Below are 20,219 nucleotides of genomic sequence, written 5' to 3'. Positions count from 1 at the left end.
TTGTTCGTGAGTGCCACTCTTTTGTTCTCAATTTCGCACTGCAGCGCACACCGTTAGCGCGGTGCTGTGGATTTTACCTCCCGCAGGCAAAGCAGAATTCGTATATTGTAATGTTCGATTTCATTTTCCATTGTTTTTATCACGCGACGCGCCTAGAGGCAGATTCACAACGATAAAGGCAGCGCGGCGGCGGGCGAGTCATGCCCGAGCCGATGACGAAGAGCGAACAAAAAAAAAAAAGGAAAACTTGACATGGGAACGCTCTAAAACGTGGCCCCAGAAGCCATTTAACGATTCTCTTGCACTCGCTGCTTTGGAAGGGCTGGAAGTGGATGCCTGGTTCGTGCATCTTGCAAGCTCCTGGTAGAAGACAACGCGGCGTTTCGCTCCGCCAACTCTTGCGACACTACGTGTTGGCTAAGAAAGAGAGAAAATGACATAAATTACGTCAAACATTGCGCAAGCAGTCTGCGGCGTACATATATATATATATATATATATATATATATATATATACAGGGTGTTTCAGCGAACACTTTCAGAATTTATTTAAGGTTGCCTGCAGCAGATAGCCCAATTCTAGTTAATGAGCTGGTGTACTCGAAGAGGCGGACATTACTTGCACAAAAAATTGAAATGCATAATCGACTAATTAACAAAAATTCACTAATTAAGTTTTTAACTAATTACCTGATGGCCCATATTGCAATTTACAAATTGTAGCCGGGGAGTTCGCAAGGCGGATACACTAGGAATTAATTCTCAGCATGAGACCAGTTTCGAGATATTAATTCCCGAACTTTGCGAAGAACTGCATTGGCGTTCCAGTTAATTGTGTGCTTCAATGCATAAAGTGACATTTTGTTAAGAATTTAACTGGAATTTAACATCGATTGTATGAAGGTGGCCAGCAGGTTGCGCACATGGCCTCTTTTGCCACTGACAGAAATCATAACCGCAACGTAACGTCGCACAGAGCGGTACAGGCCTGGTCAGAAGTGACATCGCATTCTGTCGTAGGTGCGGGAGGTGTCAAGGTGTCTGACAGCGGGTGTGTCGGGGAGCTCAGCAAGAAAGTGGAACGGAGGTGAGGTGGACAACGTCGTCCAACGGAAGTGGTTGTCTTCGTGCGTCCGTCGAGCTTGCCTCTGCTCACCCTTGCCACTCGATCAGTGATAGCACAAGTCGAATCACGCTCGGTCACCTGCTTCGGTTGTCGTGTCGAGTATGAAGATGGGAAAGATAATGCGATAAGCTTGATTAGGCATGCAAGGAACGGAAGACGCAGGAAACCAAGGCCGGTATTTTGCAGTGATGCCTTTAAAGTAATAATGCCTTTTCGCGCTTATTGCGCTTTGTCAGTGGTCAGAGCGACGGTCCGCTCGCGTTATCAACGTTGATATCGTGAGCGGACCGTCGCTCTGACCACTGACAAAGCGCGATAAGCGTGAAAAGGCATTATTACTTTAAAGGCATCGCTACAAAATACCGGCCCAAGCCAACCAAGCATTAGACGACGAGGGCTAAATCGGGGCATCGCATGTCTTGTGTGGCTATGTGGTGTTCTAACACCGGGATTTTCAGTTCTGCGAAGTTTTTCAGGTTTCCTAATGACAACAGGTTCCTGGCTGGAAATGGATGCCTGGTTCGTGCATCTTGCAAGCTCCTGGTAGAAGACAACGCGGCGTTTCGCTCCGCCAACTCTTGCGACACTACGTGTTGGCTAACAAAGAGAGAAAATGACATAAATTACGTCAAACATTGCGCAAGCAGGACGGAAAAAGTATTTCACTCTATTTTCTGAGAAGGTATCCATTTTGCATGAGTAAACCAGTTATGTGCAAGCCTGAATGGACTGACATAAGAGCAGTGTCGCTCGACTCATTCGTCATGACGGCAGCCCATCTGCTGCCGGTGAAATACTTGTAATCAGGGGCTTGACTGCGTGTTTGTTGGGCTATACATTTCGTTCACTCTTTGTTGACATGCACAACCAAGGTCAAAGAAAAGAAAGACACAGCCGTGGTGGTTAATAACTTTCGCATTGGTTTGGATCTTCTGGAATCTATGTTCGCTCATTATGTACAAATTTCCGTTGTGAATGAAAATTGCTTGTGTAGATTGACACTTTCGCACTTTATCCAGTACGAAATGTGTGAATAAAATGAAAACGTTCGACCTTTACTTGAGTTTTCGCTGACTGACAAATCGCCTAGCTTTAGGTGATCCACTTCACAACACGCGAACAAAATTAACGAATGATGGTGCCAGGAAGTTATTTTCATTATGCTGTATCAGTGATGTATCATGTATAATGTATCAAAGTGGCTTAATATCGGTGGCGTTGGCAGCTAGCGAATGAGGATGTAGAAGGCGTCAGCTTGTTCACGGCCCCAAAAGAACGCAGTGTCCTTCTTGAGAAGGTCCGTCAGTGACCGGGTGATATCAGCAAGATTTTTAGCAAACCGATGAAAATAGAAGCATAAGCACACGAAGCTGCGCGCATCTTTTGCTGAGCAGGGTAAAGGAAAATTCTTGACAGCGTGAACCTTATCAGGATAACGACGTATGATGGCAGCACTGACAAGGTGGCCGAAAACTTTGACATCGCGGTGTCCAAAACGGCACTTCGAAGAGTTAAGAGGAAGCTAAATACATGGGAAAGGAGAAATGGTTTTTATTGTAATAGCAATTATATGGACTCTCCAAGTGGATTTCTGTGTAAAGGTTCTGTGTAAAGTCCAAGGGCGATAAAATTGTCGCCGCGCGCTATGCGAGATTCCAGTTCCCCTTGCGACCGGGCACAAGGGGAACTGGAACCTCGCTGGCGAAAGGGGGAAAGCGGGAAGGTAGCGCGGGAGGTAGGGGTGCGGCTTCTGCTCTGCGAGCAACTGCGTACTTGTACTTTGCACGGCGGGGGCTGTTCGCGCGCACCGTAACTTGAAAGCGATCTACAACGCGGCTCCCACCTTTGTATGCGCTGTGCTTTCGCCGCTCAGTTTCCGTTGAAGCGATAGACCTCACGAAGCTTCGCTCGCTGCTGCTGGCACGATTGCTCACGTCAGCGTTTTGACAGCGTGCGGTCGTGTGCGGTCATCGAGTGTGATCTATTCATGTTTGCGTGTGCACGCTGTGACACCATGCTTGTTAAATCAGTTAGTAAGCGAATGTGTCCAAGTCCAATAGCCGATAAAACTATCCTTACTCCGTATAGCTCTCTATTAATTTGCTTTCGCAATTGATGCTTCGCCTTTCGGAAAAAAAAAGCTGAGAATTTTTTCGGCAACCACTGCACCGAATTTGTTGAGGTTTGTTGCATTTAAAAGAAAAAGTTAAAAGCTAGTGGCTGTTGGTTCCGAATTTTTGATTTAGGTCGTCAATTAAACAAACTGACAAAAATTGCAAACTTATACAGCGGCTGCCCGAGTAGCCACCGTTTTCATTCTATCGTTGTCATTGCGCCGTTGTCAGACAGTCGCTGTCATTTATCCGTCGTCGTGCCGTCGTCGTCATTTCAACTTCGTCATTTGTCTGCCATTATACCGTCGTCAGGACGTCATCGCCGTCATCCCTTTGTCATGTCGTGGTCGTCACGGTGTCGTTGTTATACCATCGTCATCATTGTGGAATCGTCATGTCATCGTCGTCATACGGCCTTTGTCGTTCCATCAACGTCATTCCAGCGTTGTCACTGCGTCGCTATACAGTCATCATCCCGCCATGGTCATGGGCGACCTTGGCAAGCGTGTGCAATAATAGCAAAGGGGGACGGTACCGGAGTATGTCGCATGTAGCCGAAGCAACAGAAGTCTCAGAATGAACACTATACAGATGTTAAATAAACGCGACTTAAGAAATACGGTGTGTCGCCACGTTCCCCGAATGCTGATAGCATTACCGTCGACAGTCAATGTGAGATGATTTCTATCGCAATTTTTTTGAAGGCATCTAGTCGAAACGAATAGGTGATGATTCACATGACTGCGACGATTTCCGTATACTCGCAGAGCGTTCTTGTCCGAAGCAACTGGACTGACCACGACGTGACACGCGAGCACTACGAGAACCTGGTCCGGAGATCCCGCTTCGTCGAGAAATTCAATCATCGCGAGATGGACGAGCTGGTTCTCGACAGCCTCACCACGTACTTCGCCAGCTACATTACGAGCTTGCCCGAGGCACGAGCCGTCGCCGCGGAGATGGCAGAGGCGCATGCGAGCGATGAGCAAAGCTCTTTGATTGGCGTCCCCGCCGATCAACTGTTTTTCCTCGTCAACTGCTTCACCCGTTGCGGCGAGGCTGGGACTGCGTATGAATTGCAGGTGCGTACAAGAAAACGCATTGACAGCAACAGACGCACACGCACACACACGCGCACGCACACCGCCGTTCTCCCATTCACTTTCTGGGGTATTTATATTTGTCTACTAGAACTAAGCCCGGGAGTGTTAGCCAGCACCACCACTCATGGCTTTGGCGGTGGGTGTCGAACGTCCTTTTTGCGGTAGGCATTGCGTCTACGCGAAATTTTTGGGTGTTGGCTAACTGGCCAACAAACCCACACATGCTACTGGAAGGTATCATAGCTGTCGGATTCGAGGCCCTCGCTACGTAATGAACGAGAAGAAAGGAAACCAAGGGGCCCAATTTTTATTAGTCATATCATAAGAAGCCAACAAACAATGACACCAAGGACAGCATAGTAGAAATACCTGCGGTTATTAATTGAACTAAAGAAATGATAACTATATAAAAGAAAATGAAAGTGGCTGAAAAAACAACTCGCCGCAGGTGGGATACGATCCCACGTTTTCTCATTACGTGTGCGATGCACTTACCAATTGAGGTACCAGGGCACCATTTTCCCATCCACTTTATGGGGTTTTTAGGTTTATCACAGGAACTAACCCTGGGAGCGTTAGCCAGCGTCACCACTCCTGGCCTTGGCGGTGGACATAGTAAAAATACCTGCGGTTATTAATTGAACTAAAGAAATGATAACTATATAAAAGAAAATGAAAGTGGCTGAAAAAACAACTCGCCGCAGGTGGGATACGATCCCACGTTTTCTCATTACGTGTGCGATGCACTTACCAATTGAGGTACCAGGGCACCATTTTCCCATCCACTTTATGGGGTTTTTAGGTTTATCACAGGAACTAACCCTGGGAGCGTTAGCCAGCGTCACCACTCCTGGCCTTGGCGGTGGATGCCTATTAGCCACTTATTATATGACGAATAAAAATTGGGCCCCTTGGTTTCCTTTCTTCTCGTTCAATTTATATATCCAGGGTGTTCAAAATTAAGCTTTACGGAATTTTTAAAAATGGCTTTTGCGCAGGTAGCATAATTCTTACCCGTTAAGCTGGGTTATTCGAAGAGGCGGACATTAGTAGCACGAGAAATGGATACACATATTCAACTATTTAACAAAGATGCACTAATTAACTTCTTAGTTAATAACTTTACGACACATATTGCAATTTACGAATTGTAGCCGATGAGTTTGCAAGACGCATCCACTTGAAATGAATTTCCAGGATGACACCACTTTCGAGTTGTTTCCTAAAGTGTGGGATGAAATACATGGGCGTTCCTGTTACTTTTGTGCTTCAATGTATAAAACAGCATTTTGGTAAAAAAGTAAGTTGAACAACAGTGCATTTTTACAGCGAGTTTGATGGCGCATATCTCCAAATTGGTGTGATTCTGGAAATTCATTCCAATTGGATACGCCTAAATCGCAATATGTGTCGTAAATTAATAAACTGAGCAGTTAATTAGTTCAGTATGTGCCCATTTCTCATGCTTCTAATGTCTACTTTGTCGATAATCCAACTGAATGATAAGTAATATGCTACCTCCACAGACGATTTCTAATTTTAAAAATTCTGTAAAGGCCGGTATTATCTATCTATATATATATATATATATATATATATTAGAGAGAGAGAGAGAGAGAGAGAGAGCGCAACGTTATCTTACGTAAACAAAAACGAAGTTTATTATGCCAACAGTTTCGACGTCGTCAGGGCAGTTTCAAAGTTTTATATAATGCAACTGACGGTAGTCTGCTCCGGAACACCGTCAGTTGCCCTTGGCTACTCGAAGAGGCAGGATGTGGGCCGAGTGCGCTCCTGAACACTTTGCATTGTGGTGAACGCGGTTTAAGACATGGATCCGGGACCTCAAAGAGGTGCGATGTATTGCTAACACATTTCTCTCGAATTTTCCGCTAAATGGCCGCTGAATTTTTGCAATACATATATTTATTCCATTTCTCCCCAGACGGTCATCTGCAACTTGGCCTTGCCTTCCATAACAACCTTCAGGCGAGCGTTCAAGTGCGAACAGCGTCATCGACTGGTGACAAACTTAACATGGCCCGAACCGGTCAATTCGAACCGTGCTTTTGCAACGTAGACGATCGCGTACACTTCCGGACACATTCACAAAAACTTGTAAAGGTTTTCAAGGCTTTATTTCTGCCTTGAAGCAACTACTAATGGCCTAAATATGCATGATATAAGTTCGACCTTATCTTTCAGGGTGAAAAAAAAATATATGGGAATGAATTCGCAATGAGCACGCATTCACACAAAATATTTGTCAGGTTATCGGGGAGTCTTTAATTATAAACCAATAAAATAGTTATGCATGGGCTGCAGTGTGTTCTGCGCCTCGCCACCATTTTCAAAGGCCAACGCGACGACCTGGAAAGCCTCAACACCTGCGAGAGGACAGACGAAGTTTAATAAACAATGACGCAACTGCCCGTTTTTTTTTGTTTTTTTTTGCTCTCTGTAACAGATACTCAAAATGCTGCCACTTTCCGCGGTGGTCCAATGTCTGTTGCGCACTGTTGCTGAGCACAATGTCGCTGGTTTGATTTTCGGTAGCGTCGGCCGGCATTCTAGAAGTAGCCGCGTACAATGATTCACTATGGAAGAGAACACCTGACTGGGAATATATCAATCTAAATGTTGTTTTTCTTCAACTTTCCCTTATCACAGTGAAGTGTCTGACATGAGGTATTGATACAGTAGGTTCATATGTCAGTGGTAACATAAGGAGAAATGGTTTGCCGCTGAAAAGTTAACGCTTATCTACCGGAATTTTAGTCACTTTAGAAAACAAGAGTTGGAAGCCCGACGATTAGATAAGAATTACTGTTAAGCGAAGCTTTCTCTGATGTTGCGCGATTGTGAAGGCGAATGTTGCACAACTGTAACGCTACATTAAGCGAATATTCGGACAAAGTCACGCGAAGAGAATGTAACTTTAGGAAAGTATAACGCTACATATGATCACGCAAGTACGATGTGTACAATTTTGGTACAACCGTAACTCTGCGATTGAATCCTACGTGGTCGCGGCAAGTTGGCTGAAGTAATGTTACAGTGTCATAAGTGTTACTGTCATTATCTAAAGAAAACACCAGTACATCCTCAAAAGCAATAACCTGTCATGGCCGTAGAGCGTCGGTGTTTTCATCAGTTGCAATCAGTCGCAAAAAAAAAAGTTGCAATATTATATGTATGTCAGTGGCGTAGTTTACAATGTAAAGGATGACAATATTGTTATGGTGAAGGGAAAGAAGGGGACACGAAGTAGAGGGTTGCGGCCATACAAAAGGTAAAATGGTGAGAATCCGGTAAGTTATATATGCGGGACGAGTTATATGCAAAAGTAATATATGGTGAAGCGACGTCCCAATCGAGGTGATCGTCTGAAACGATCATGACCAGCGTTTCAGTTAGTGTGCGGTTGAGTCGTTCGGCGAGGCAGTTAGTTTGAGTGTGGTACGCGGTAGCAAGCTTGTGCTCTGTAGAACAGGAGCGGAGCAGATCATCGACGACCTTCGATAGAAAGCAGCGGCCGCGATCCGTGAGTGACTGGCGAGGGGCAGCCGTGGTGCAGGATGACGTCGTAGAGTAAGAAGTCGGCAACATCTGTAGCGCAGCTGTTTGGCATCGATTGTGCGATGGCATATCTCGTGGCATAATCTGTTGCTACAGCAATCCATTTGTTTCCTGTAATGAAAATTGGAAAGGGGCCGAGGAGGTCGAGGGACCACACGGAAGAAGGGCTCTGTGGGGATATCACCTTGTAGGGATATCAAAAATATTCAAACGCGGGTTTGCACCATCTCTTTATGTTTCATTCAGTCCACGATAACGCCGCTCGAGGGAAATGATTGGCCGTTTCCGAACTTTTGTTCAAGATGACTATATAAAACGAGGCGTCAAGTTTCTACGGCGCCACGAATGCACTGGGTTATGCGCCACTTCAATGAACCTCTCGCCAAGTCATTGACTATGGGCCCCTGAATGTGCGGCTACTAAGGGACACATTCTCAGTGTTCGCAGGAACCAGCGTGCCACGCAATCCTTATCGGAGGCGACGCGCAGACTTGTCGGCAGTGCCACCCGATGGTGCATCGTGTCCGGAAAGAAGCGCGAGAGAGGGGCCCGGTTGTCGCGTGACGCTCTTCTCGGCGTTCGCACGCACGGGCGCGCCTTGCGATTTACACAACATTTTGAATTATGATGACGTGGCAATCCGGCGGCGGCGCCGGATGACGCTGGGTGTTTTAGGGAAGCACGAAAGAGGAGTCCCTCTGCAGTACACGCCTCATACCTAACTTGCTTCGAGTTAAATTGATTCAACGTTAACGCATTACCCTCGGCAGTCATCCTGAGATGGGTATGGTATGGTATGGTATGGTATGGTATGGTATGGTAAAACTTTATTATTGTCCGTCGGAACGCGCGTGAGCACGTAGCGGGCCGCTCCCACGTCGGCACAGAAAGGCCGAGCCTCTCTGCTGCGTCGCGGGCCCGATGGACAGCCCATAGCTGTGCTTCAAGATCGGGGCTGCTCCGCAGAATTTTATACCGCGCTAACTTCGTGATCTGCCCACTTTTTTAGACTCCAGTATCCTTGAGATTGAAACAACATTTTGAATTATGATGACGTGTTCATTAATTTTAGATACTTTCTGTGGTTTTACTTGCCAAAACTACGATCTGATTATGAGACAGACACGCTGTAATGGTGCAGAAAGGTCCGTGGCATAATGTTCACGGGATCGGGCATCCGTGCTGGATGTGCAAATCTCCGTGCAAATCATCCGTGCAAATCTAGCCGTCGGACCATTTTACTTTTTAAATGTATATACGTTCATATGGATACGGAACACAAAGCGAGCAAGGGCCCTATAGGGTCACATACCCACTAACACTCACTGTGGACCCAGGGGCGCATTGCGGCACAGGGGCTGCAATTTTTTTTTTTTGTTATTCAAAAGCACAATACAACGGCGAGCACAGTCGTCGGTCGTAGAAATTGGATCGACGGGTCAACGTCGTTTATTCAAGCGTGATCAGTGGCGCTCGCCTGCGTTCCAGAATGTACGTACAACACTACTGGCGACACGCATGGAACTTGCATGGAATCTTATCAGGACGGATTCACAGAGCCGTCAAACGCCCCGTCCCGTCACCGTCACGGCAGCGGAGTCCCTCATGAAACAGTGTTTTCGGAGCGTCAACCAAAGTCACCGGTGTGCTATTTTTGAGGAGAAATCGGCGAAAAAAACACTGTCTCATTACGAACGCCGGTGCCTTGACGGTGACGAGGCTGGGCGTTTGACCGCTGTGTGAATCTGGCCTTCGTTTCCTGAATATAGACCTCGCTATAGGCTGTTCTCTCACTATAGACCGTTTTATCGGCGAGGATGAACGTAGCCTCGAACCAGCGCGCCATGCCACTCTGCTCCTCGCAATGGTAAGTGCGGGTCGCCGTTTCTCCCATTGGCAGCTTGGAACGGTAGCGGTGTCATTGCAACCAGCTTCTGAGATGGAGTATATAGCGTGTTCCGTCTGCGATTGTTGCAACGTCAGATGTATCAAGGTCAACGGGCTACCGCTGTGCCGTATCGGGGTCAAAAAGTAAGTTGTAGACAAGCGTCAGCTTTGGATTGCCAGCGTAAACAGAACGAACTCGACGCCATCAGCTTCTTCGCGTGTATGCTCGGAATATTTTGTTTCCAGTGAGCGGACGGCGACGAACTCGGCCTCCATGATCAAACTGGGATACGAGAGGGGCGTATTCGAGTCGGTCAACTGTTGTGAATTGACGAATTCAACTATTTTTTCGTGCACGCATATTAAAGCTGTTCTGTTCCAATGTGTTTTAAGATTGTCAAGCGCGGCAACCAATGTTCTGGTGCAAGTTAACCGGGGATGTATTATGAAAAGAGTACGCGCGACGGAGAAAGTGTGTTCTAACTGGGGCTTTGATTCCGTAGCCCCAAGCCGCATTAGACCACTTTATTTTTACTTGCACAGAGCTTCCCTACTGGTTGCCTTGGTACCTTACCTCCCACTTCAATTGCTGCTTCTGAGATCAGCCTAGTTACGGTTTCATTCATTACCTCTATGTTATCTTCATCTTCCTGTTCTAAAGCTGCATATTTGTTTGCGAGCACCAGCCTGAATTGGTCTGCTTTCACCCTTACTGCGTCTAGGTTGGCCTGTTTCCTTTTGACTAATTTCACTCTTTCTCTCTTCAAATTGAGAGAAATCCTAGACCTTACTAACCTATGGTCACTGCACTTTACCTTACCTAACACTTCTACATTCTTAACTATGCTTGGATCGGCAGAGAGTATGAAATCTATTTCATTCCTTGTTTCTCCATTAGGGCTTTTCCAGGTCCACTTCCTGTTGCTGCGCTTCCTGAAGAATGTATTCATTATTCGGAGCCTATTCCTTTCCGCGAATTCTACCAACATCTCTCCTCTTGCATTCCTAGAATCGATGCCGTAGTTTCCAATTGCTTGCTAACCAACCTGCTTTTTGCCCTGCTTGGTGAATATAAAATAGATAAACCAAGATAATTTCCAATAGAATCAGGGCAACACTTGACTTCAGCCAACCAAGAGAACAGGCTGGCTTCAGGAAGGGATATTCTACGATGGATCATATTCATGTCATAAATCAGGTAATCGAGAAATCTGCGGAGTACAATCAACCTCTCTACATGGCTTTCATAGATTATGAAAAGGCATTTGATTCAGTAGAGATACCAGCAGTCATAGAGGCATTGCGTAATCAAGGAGTACAGGAGGCATACGTGAATATCTTAGAAAATATCTACAAGGATTCCACATATACCTTGGTTCTTCACAAGAAAAGTAGAAAGTTAGCTATCAAGAAGGGTCAGGCAAGGAGACACAATCTCTCGAATGCTATTCACTGCATGCTTAGAAGAAGTATTTAAGCTCTTAGACTGGGAAGGCTTAGGAGTGAGGATCGATGGCGAATATCTCAGCAACCTTCGGTTTGCAGATGACATTGTCCTATTCAGCAACAATGGAGACGAATTACAACAAATGATTGAGGACCTTAATCGAGAAAGTGTAAAAATTGGGTTGAAGATGAATATGCAGAAGACAAAGATAATGTTCAATAGCCTGGCAAGGGAACAAGAATTCAGGATCGCCAGTCAGCCTCTAGAGTCTGTAAAGGAGTACGTTTATCTAGGTCAATTACTCACAGGGGACCCTGATCACAAGAAAGAAATTTACAGAAGAATAAAATTGGGTTGGAGTGCATACGGCAGGCATTGCCAAATCCTGACTGGGAGCTTACCACTGTCGTTCAAAAAGAAAAGTATACAATCATTGCATTCTACCGGTGCTAACATATGGGGCAGAAACTTGGAGGTTAACAAAGAAGCTCGAGAACAAGTTAAGGACCGCACAAAGAGCGATGGAACGAAAAATCTTAGGAGTAACGTTAAGAGACAGGAAGAGAGCGGTGTGGATCAGAGAACAAACGGGGATAGACGATATTCTAGTTGACATTAAGCGGAAGAAATGGAGCTGGGCCGGCCATGTAATGCGTAGGATGGATAACCGGTGGACCATTAGGGTTACAGAATGGATACCAAGAGATGGGAAGCGCAGTCGAGGACGGCAGAAAACCAGGTGGGATGATGAAGTTAGGAAATTCGCAGGCGCAAGTTGGAATACGCTAGCGCTTCCAACTTGCTCTAGACAGGGGTAATTGGAGATAGCAGAGAGAGGCCTTCGTCCAGTAGTGGACATAAATATAGGCTGATGATGATGATGTGGTCTGGCGGTATAGACTTTATAGTACCTCTGGAATGAACCGGAATCCATCGATCTTTTTACAGTGTAAGCTGTTATGGGCTCATTCCAATGGCCGTTTCTGGTCGCGATGATGCCGCCGCTGCCCCGTAACCGCTATCGCCGGAAATGCGAAAAAAAGTACCCGCTCTCCGCCGGGATCAAGCCCAGGCCCGCTGCGTGGGAGTCGCATACTTTACCACTGAGCCATGCAAGCGCTTGCTATCAGGCAGAAGAAAAATTCCCTTTATACGCGCCCTATACACAGAGTTACATACATAAGGATAAGACAGGACACTTTCATAGGCCCCTGCGGCCGATTTTAAAGCCCCTTGATAATTTACCCGATTTTGGTTCACAGCGCACCGAGCGGGTGTGTGGAATCTACACAGACTCAGGGATTGGGACCACAGGAAAACTTATCTGGAAGGCTATCTTCTGGTGATTATAAAAATTACACGGCATCCAAGATCGCTTCCGTGCGAGTGCTCGTCCCGGAGGTTATATTTCGATTTTTTTTAGCGCGTTTCTTGCATGCATCGAGTAGCTTCGTGTAAGCTGTACCGCCAGAGCAGCAAGCACAGATGCTACTGTGTGTTTATGCAGACATTTTAAATAAACATCACAAGTGTTGGAAGAGACGAAACATTTTATTTTCAAGTCAAATTCTCAGTAAGCACATGCACACTTTTTTTTTCGCAACGTTCGATGAACGGAAGCACAGAAAGATGGTTGCATGGCAAAGTGCAAGACACGTCAATACAGGTGCCATATGTTGAGAATAAATTTCACAATAGGAATAAACAGGCGATATTATGAAAAACCCCACAGAACAGTAAAACTGCAGAAGACAGCATTAGCATTAAAGGGGAAAACAACGCTCGTCCTTTGAAGCCTAACCTTTCTTATAAAGTGGTAGCTTCGGGCTGCATAGCAAACAAGGAATGAAGGCTGCTCACTGCAGTTGTCAGCCAACCACGCTCCCACCCTGTCCTGCCGTTGTTACTGCACCACGCAACACAGCAATAATTCCCGTAGTACTTGACTACGGACGGCATGCCCTGAAAAAAAAAGTATTGGTTATGTCTTCTCTACCGCCTTCGCACAAATTTTCGCCTACGCACTACATATCGCCCTTTCGCGAAAAGCGCCACGCACAATTGCGGTAGCTAAAAAAAAAAAGCAACCTTCGGTGCCATGCATGCGCTACTGAGGCAGGAGTGTGTATTCAGAATACGTCGCAGCCACAGCTTACAAACATTCTTCTCAATTCGCAAGTTCTCTCTAACTGCACTCGTAACAAAGGCTTCAAGCAATCTGCGCACACCACGAATAACGATCCTAAGCATAACTGCATTATTTCACACAATTGCACACACATGCATTGAATTCAGACTACGTATACCGGCGTGTGCTGACTGACTTTCTCGCGCCAAGAAACAATTTTCTCGCAAACGTGTGCGCAGCATTCGAAATTGCGGTTTCTTACATAATGTGAAGCAATCCACGAACATCATGTGCGAAGTGAAGAACACAAAAAGCTCTCTGCACCGAACAGCGCAATGCGACAAATGTCAACTTACGGCTGAAGTGACAAATACATAAGCAATTTGCAAAGTAATGAAGCGAAAAAGAACTTAATGAAGGCCTTCTTACCAAGCAGCAGCCAAGCAGACAGACGTTCTGGCAGACGAACCCAGCAAAGACGACGCAGACGTTATCGCACATCTTTTATAGCGTAGCCTTGCCTGATCACACCATGGCCGATATTTTGTAGCGATGCGTTATGATTTATTCTATATACTAGTCTTATAATCCACCGCACACGGCCGGCTGATCCCGTTGATAATGTCTACGTCTACAGCCACATTAACAAGTAGACGTATAGTGCACTAGAAAAGTTACTACATTAGATAACTTGTACGCGCGTTCCTTTGGAGACAGGGAGTGTTGCATTGCCCTCTAGCGGGCGGCATGAAGCTGCGTAGCTCTACCGCTTTTAGGATGCAGTGGCCACTCTTGTAATCCGTATGTTACTCTATGCCCTATAGGCAGGCGCGCAGGCGCTGACGACCAGAGCCTCGGCCAGTATGGTGGCGCCATCTAGTTAACGTGCCTGCAACCGCCGCGTGCGTCGAGATGCGATTCAGACGCGATGAGATTCAGACGAGGTGCGCAATCAACGCTATCCCGATGTTAGATGTGCGCCACGTATTCTGGGTACCTCTTCGTTACACGTTATGGCGTCTCCTCGCAAGGTACGAACCGCTGCTGAAGAAGCGAATCGTAGAGCTACGTGCGCGGCTACAACCAGGCATCATCTGGCTCAGCAGAGTGCTGTGCAGAGAGCATTACAAGCCGCAGTTCGCCGTTCACGCCGGGCGGACAGTTCAGATCGTTATCGTGAAAATCGAGGCGAAGACACTTTGCCGCGAAGACCCTATTGTGTGTGGTGCCGAAATTGGAGCTACTCTTGCGCCGTTCAACCAGCTTACGCTGTGAGTGTGCTGCGTGTGTCGCCCAGGGCTGTGACTTCTTTACTATCGTGTCGGCGGTTCTCTACTCAACGAAAACGATGTTTTGGAAATCCCGCTGCGTAACCTAGGACTGCCTTTATGCAGCAGTGTTCTACTCTTACTTGGAGCAACGGTATTAGGATACAGCCACAGAAAGATTACTTGATTAATATTTCCCATTTTCCATGATTGAGCTATATCTCTATCAATAAATTATCAATTTATAAAATTCCAATAGCAAGAACACAATTTCACAGTAATCATATTATTATTATTATTATTGTTGAAAATTTTACTTACTCTTTACTAAGTGTCTATGCAAGGCTGACTATACTTTATTGTACACTTTTTTATTTCATTTGTTATCGATTTCTTTCTCATCCTCGATTATTTATTTTCCCTTGTTTATTTTTTGAATCATATTACCACCTGATTGGTGGCCTATCCCCCACGGTAGGTTTCTGCCATTAAATAAGGCATAATCATCATCATCATCATCACCATCATCATTATCATTCTACCGTGTGCCGGCCGAAGCTATATAGTTAGCAAAGCGCTAGCAATGAAACGGTGTTGTAATCGCTTTCTCATACATGTTTAAGTGAGTGTTTATATATGTCTTCGTTCAACTCGAAATCTGTAATATTATAAAGAAGGAAAAAATTGTGAGGTTATCGTTGAAGAAGGAATAAAATGTTCGGCAGGTGCTGCACTTTTGCAACACACGAAGGCGAAAGCCGGCTGCACATTTGGTAATACATGAAGTTACACAATCGGGGTTAGACTTCTTTGTAAGACATATTGGTAATGCATTACGTCATACAATCGGGGCCAGACTTCTTGCAAGACATAACGAGTCGCAATGGGAAGTACACGTGTGGCCCTAAGGCGACATCCGGAACGCCACATATGAACACTTAACGTAGTACCTAAAGGGCAGCATGTTGGTGCACGCACTAGGCCACACATTTAGTCTGCTAGATGGCTGCTACGTGACGTGTGCAAACACGCACGCACTAGGTACACCTTTAGTAAGCCAGAACCGTGGAGCAGCCATGGCGTCAGGTCATCCCTGAGCCGTACTACACTTCCAATAAAATGATCGCGTACAGATCTCACTATGACATCAGCATTGTGGAACCGCATTCTAGTTTTCCACAAACTGTGGAGGCCCAGGATCATTATAGCGTCATACGGAAAACCGTCCATTTTTACCGCTAAGAATCTTATTCCCTGTGGATCTAAAGGTAACTTTTTCTGAATAGCCAACATGGATTGAAGTGCTGTACGAATTGGCAGCATTAAAAAATTTAGTATGTCGTGCCAGTAAAAATTTTGCAGACATGTTTCATCTTTCGTGTTTTGTTGGTGTTTTGTGTTTCTGTCGGTGTATAGTGGCAAAGTCGGCAATAAAAATAAAAAAAAGAAAAGCAGCTCGTCTCGCACCCCGGAAGCTCGGGTTCGATTCCCACCCAGACCGAAATGTACCAATTTCTTTTTCAAAGCCTCTAATTTACTTTGTTTACAGAATCCTCCCTGACAAATGCGACGTCAATTCGAGCATTTTTTTTGCGGCGTCGGCCATTTTTCGTCACGGCCCAGTTTCGCCAAGGTCACCGCCAAGGGTACGCCAAGAGCACCGCCAACATAGACAACTAAGGCTTTGGCCTTAAGATATAGTAACATACGCAACGTAATATTTTTGTTTCACAGAGGCAGTCAGCGACGTTTAGGCATACGTCCCTGTTGCTGTAGCCTAGCACCCATGCTCTAAGTAAAAGTTGTTCTTGTTGATGCCTCAATACACGGCTCAAAAACACAACTTAAGCTTTGTCGCTTCCGTTTTGTGAAAATATAGCGCGACAAAAAAAAAAAGCCTGATCAATAGATTTCTGCTGGCAGGGTTGCCAGATTTGGCAGCCGCGCTCCCTGCTTCAGGGTTGCCAGGTGCAAAAAGTGAAAAGTAGGGTTTACAACAAAAGTAGGGTTGTTCAGGGTTGCCAAATATGGCAACCCTGGAGCGCGCGTACCTGCTAGCAGACAAGCCGGAAGTCGCAGGTTCTTGTTCCACCAATGGGCATCGTCACCGACGTTGACATCACCAGATTCACCCTGCTGACATCGTGACGACCGCTGGGGATACCGGAAAGGTCAGGAGAGGAGGACGGCATTGTTTAATTTTTTGATTTTGTGGCACGCCCGCGGTGCGTAGCGCGTTTGGCATCGTGGATCGTGACGGCATTCAGAACTCGATGCGCGTGCTTACTTGAAATGTTCGAAAAATATCTGAGGTGGTTTAGGGGCCCTTTAAACGTTGTCTTCACAATAGCTGCGCAGACTGCCTATGAAAAAAGGCCCGTGGAAGCCGCTTCAGACAGGGTTACACACAAAGGCTCCGCGGACCTTCTCAAGCTTCGTCCGACAAACATCTACAACCATTTCTTCATGATGACGATAATGGTCCATTCGTGATGTCGACGTTGTCGTTTATGGCTGGGGATCGCCATGCTGCATTGGCAGGCAGGGCTAAGGTAAGAATCGCTGGCAAGCAAGAAGACCAATAATACCTCATGAGTAGTTTTTTTTTCAGATTCAGCACAAATTGAAGGCCATGTACAATGCTGATGACGTAGCTTGCACTGATCATAGAAGAAATTCGTTTTAGTGGGATGTGACTTCCTCGGAGTTCGAAGCTTCAACGTTGAACTCAAGGACACAAATGTATTACTTTGTTAATAACTTATCTTGCCTTCTTCTCTATTCACAGTTTGCAGCAGAATAATTCCTTTATACCTTGCATCATTAGTAAAGCAACTATTTATGTGTCGCATAATATTCCTTTCAAAAGCTGAATGAATTCCACTTTGCAATTCGCCATATTTCTCGGTTTTCTTTCGTGCATCCGTCAATTAATTTTCTCTTTAGAATATTTGAAGATGTTGTGTTCATTCTCTCAGCACAAGTTTTTCTCTCTCCGTCACTGCGATTATCTGCCACTTCTTCAAAATATCATCACCGTCAAGAGCACGAACGTTCGCTTTGCTACTTGCGACTTCCTTTGAGAAACGAGCAGACTGTCCCGTTAACTTCGCGAAAATATCCATTTTCTGATCTTCATAATTCCTTCTCTTTAACAAAGTAATTTTATTTCTTCAAAATTTTTTTTTGTAAATAGGCTGCTTGGTCTCGCTTGATATCGGGAAATTTTTAAATTTGGTTTGAGGTTTTTTTTTCTGAAGTCCGCTGTTTTAATTTCAGTGCTGCGTGTCTTCATTTCACGAGAATGTTACAAACGTAATTTATAGCCTTCTCACATTGCTTCTTCTTCTTACGACGTCTCCTATAAAATCCGCCCGTCAGCCGATCCCTTGAAGTGGGTAAGTGCCAATAGTGGTATTGAAGGTTATAACAAGAAAGGAAGAGCACGGAACAAGTTCTTGTTTCCTAGTGGAAATGGCGCAACCCACTTTGGGGGATCGGCTATGAATCGGAATAAGTGAACGCGACGCTTCTTGAGCCGTAATCATAATCGACTCCTTGTCTTTTTGTTCTGCTCTATCAGAGCCCAATTCATCAACCATTTTCGACAATTTAGTTCATCTATCCCCCCACATTTGCGCCTCGTCCATCTGGTATGCGTGCCAGGCCACGTGTAAATCACTTTAAACGAGTCAGTAGACGCACTAGCAGCGGCTTCTCTTAAAAACCCGGTACTGCGGATCCTAAGACACTCGGCATACATCACTTCTGCAAGAGTAAAAAAAAAATATCCGTCCGCGAAGAACATGCCAAATCATGCGTATTAACTAACACCAAGTTTCAGCACCCTAGATTTTCTTGGCGCAGCAGATCGTGTTCAATTAACAAGAAGCTTTGAAGTTTCATTTACGCGAATGCGTTGCCGAATACCGATGCTGAATTTTTATTCGCATAGGTCTGGTTTGGCACCTTCCCTTATTGTTTTTATTGTAATGAGCCCCAAACTATAGCTAATGCCTTTATAGAGTGTCGTAGGTTCACCGTTCATAGAAAACGACTTCTAGCATTCTGCCACTTGCATTAGTCATTACGCTTCCTGTCATACTGTCTCTGGAGGCATCGGCACTAGGACACTGCAATTGGAACGTATGTGATGCCGCATTCATTTCTGTAAGGGAAACAAGGAGACTGCCATGTTGATTTTATTGTTGTATTTTCCTCAACCAGAAAACAAAAATATTATTTCAAGTTTTAAAGTAATATCAGCAGGACATTTTATATTAACGATTAGTATTTATTTAAAACGTCATTCTTAAATAAGAAAATGCTACTTAGGTATTGTTCCCTTTTTTACCCACTGCCGCCCAATTCATGGTCAATGGTAGTAGTGGGTTGTGCCCTATATATAGGCACCAAACCAAACCAAGCGTCTTGTTTTTTCTTGGCACTGCAGTTGATTCTCAGGTGATTTATATTTTTTATTACTTGCTTGCGCTCCATCGTTCAATCCTTCAGTATTTAGAGCTAGGCTCTCACTCAGAACCAGTGACTGGCTTGCTTGAATATTTATTCACTTCTAGCAGAAGCCAGACTCTGGATTTCATGGGTTTTGTTTCAGGAAATGTTGGCGAATGTGTATTGCGCAGTGGCACCGACTGGCACCACTCCCACTAGGCTACCGGCTCACGAAAAATGCGGACGCTATGAACCGAGATATTGTTCTGCCGGTACTTATTAGAACCTCACAACTATTTCTGCGGTACGCCACGTATGACTTGTCCTTGCAAACTCTATAAGTAGTGCTTTTTAGCATAGTCGGTACACGACTTTATTTTACCACAGGTACCTTATGCGAAAGGCCTAGTCGGTCGGCTTCTCATTCTGTCAGCTAGCGTACAGGGACCGGTTTCTGTTTGCCGATCTAGCGACGTCATAGGCAATGACTTTCCCTCAGAATAAACTCTCGATATTTCGCTACAACAGTGTGCCCTTCTGGCCCGTCAAAGCGCAGCCAGTCGTCTACAGGATTGAGCGCGTATATGCACATGGAATTTTAAATGTGTGCACATTCAATTTGCACCGCGAAGCTGAGATTTTAATGGGATTGAATGTTCTATTCTTATAGCTTTCTTGTTCTCGGCGCTATGAATTGGCCACAGCGATGACTTTTACGCAGTGCGGAATATTTCTTTTTGCGTGAGATCAATTATTAGTGTGATAATCCTTTTCTTGGTTTTGTTGCATATACTCTTGCTTTCACTTGAATTCATTTTCTAATCTTTTTGAACATTGTGAGCTCTCCTATGCTGCAATACTTCATCTCCTGAGATATTCTGTTCAAATTAAAGTCTAGCTCATTTGTTCCACCGGGTTCCTGTATCACAACCAATTTTTATGCATTCCTCAATTTCTTAGAATAGTGTTTTCTTTTGCGTTTCTTCCTGCCACTGAATTCTTCTCGTACCTCATGTAAATAAGCGATATATAAGCTTTAACAGGCGCTTTAAAAAATCTGGTATTTGTAGCTTTGAGATCATGACAGAAATTTTCTAACTAACAAGATATGG

At 45.2% G+C, this 20,219-nt stretch overlaps 1 long non-coding RNA gene across 1 annotated transcript; it reads left to right on the top strand.

Annotated features, from left to right (window-relative positions):
* Positions 1-1,522: 1,522 nt before the first annotated feature.
* LOC125940887 (uncharacterized) lies at positions 1,523-6,762 on the top strand. The gene is made up of 3 exons (XR_007464060.1): positions 1,523-1,620; positions 4,008-4,322; positions 6,289-6,762. It is a non-coding gene; the product is annotated as an uncharacterized LOC125940887 (long non-coding RNA).
* Positions 6,763-20,219: the final 13,457 nt, after the last annotated feature.

The sequence above is a fragment of the Dermacentor silvarum genome, chromosome 10 (genome assembly GCF_013339745.2).
Source record: "Dermacentor silvarum isolate Dsil-2018 chromosome 10, BIME_Dsil_1.4, whole genome shotgun sequence".
Lineage (NCBI taxonomy): Eukaryota > Metazoa > Arthropoda > Arachnida > Ixodida > Ixodidae > Dermacentor > Dermacentor silvarum.
This window is presented reverse-complemented; position numbering and strand designations above follow the sequence as displayed.